The sequence below is a fragment of the Salvia hispanica genome, chromosome 4, assembly GCF_029641045.1.
Source record: "Salvia hispanica isolate PSC_SH4W2 chromosome 4, Shi_PSC_v1, whole genome shotgun sequence".
NCBI lineage: Eukaryota > Viridiplantae > Streptophyta > Magnoliopsida > Lamiales > Lamiaceae > Salvia > Salvia hispanica.
In genome coordinates this window covers 40,914,101-40,915,837 of record NC_142695.1, presented here as the reverse complement: position 1 = coordinate 40,915,837, position 1,737 = coordinate 40,914,101, and the positions used below count along the sequence as shown (strand labels likewise).

Here is a 1,737-nt window from a genome sequence, read left to right as displayed (position 1 = left end):
CACACTATTTATATTGGTATCATGACATATCTAATATATTAATATCACTAAATGCAGTTAATAAAATGATTACTTTATGTAGACAATCCCTAAATGCGTAAGTTGTAAAATGATTACTCAGTTAATAAAAAAGTGTATAAGATGGAGTAGTAGTAAATAAAAAGAATTTATATCATGAGTGACATGTGCATGAGTTTGCCTAATTATAATGTGGTAATGTTTGAGACTAAAAATCTCGGATTCGAATGCACCGGTCTTGGATTTGAATATACCGTAAAAACAATCTATAAATTTTATACCTATTTACCTATAAAAAAATCTGTATCAGAAAATATGAGATAAATAATAAGCACTAGACTACTATAAATAAGCTAGTGAGGCCACAAGCATCGACCACATTCAAAGCAAAACCAAAGTAAATCATGGCCAAGCTTTTCCAAACCCTAATTCCACTCCTTTCCTGCATAGCCTTGCTCCTTGCCACCGCCAACACGGTGCGGGCGCAGACGACCTCCTTCCAATATGATTTCAACGGCCCGCAGCCGACCGACCTACTCTACCAAGGCGACGCCCACTTCCCATACGACTCCACCTACCTCCGCTTGACGAACACCAACGAGACGACTGGGCCAACCCGTTAAAGTACCGAGTTGGCCGAGCCGTGTATTCCCACCCAATCACATTTTGGGAAGCCGAAGCACAGGTGGACCTCGAAACCATCGTAACATTCATCATCAATTCCAAAGTCGGCGACACAGACGTCCCAGCTGATGGCTTCACCTTCTTCATCGAGCCCGTTGGCACTCCAGTCGGTTAGACCGGCGGCAAGTTTGGAATCTTTGACTAATCAGGTATAAATCCATCGGTCTTCGTGGTGGAATTCGACATCTTCACCAACCCCGGAGTGGATCCGGGATACCCTCATGTTGGGATTGACATTGGATCAAATGTTTCCAAAAAGAAAATCAACGCCGGCACCGCACTTATTAGGCAGGAGGTGACTGCCCGCATCAACTACGAGGAAGCTACCAAAGTCATTGTTGGAAATAGAAAGCAGAGAACAACAAGAGATAGAAATATTCGTAGTCTAAAAGTGTATATCAGAAGATGACTCCAAATTGACTTGTTTATTCCACTAATATGAGGTGCTATTTATAAGCCCTCTAAGCATGAAGATTACAACGACAAACTGAAATGAGCTTAAAATCAGCAATAACAGAATATAGCTAATGACTAGGAACATTAAACAACTAACTAAGAATGAGTCAAACTAAAGCTGAAACCAACAAAGACTAAGTCCCGATACTTTCAATTATGAGTCAGCAATCTTCATTCAACAGTCATCAGGGTTCAAGTCAAGGCGGGCTCAAAAGAACCTTTTGAGCTAAGCTATGTGTTCGATTTGAGCATCATTCTCCCTCAGAAGGTTGAGGTCAGAATATCCGCATCCACTGGAGGGGAAGTCGTCGTTCACGACCTCATATCGTGGTATTTCACTTCCACTCTGGTGTACTCAACAAGATAACGACGATAAAGGAAATCGCGAGGACGTAGAACCTCGACGATCAACCGGAATTTGGGTAGTTTAGAAGAAAGCAAATAAAATATAAGGCAAATTGGTTATTTCATAAAATGCAAAAGTGAAATAACAAGCCTTTTTATACTAAGGACCGTAGGGTTGATTCGACCTACGATTCGAGAAAGAATCAACAAAAAAAACCCGAAAAGGAGCTTATA

General features: G+C 40.9%; 1 pseudogene; it reads left to right on the top strand.

Annotated features, from left to right (window-relative positions):
• The first annotated feature begins 422 nt into the window (after positions 1-422).
• LOC148928656 (agglutinin-2-like) lies at positions 423-1,525 on the top strand (annotated as a pseudogene).
• Positions 1,526-1,737: the final 212 nt, after the last annotated feature.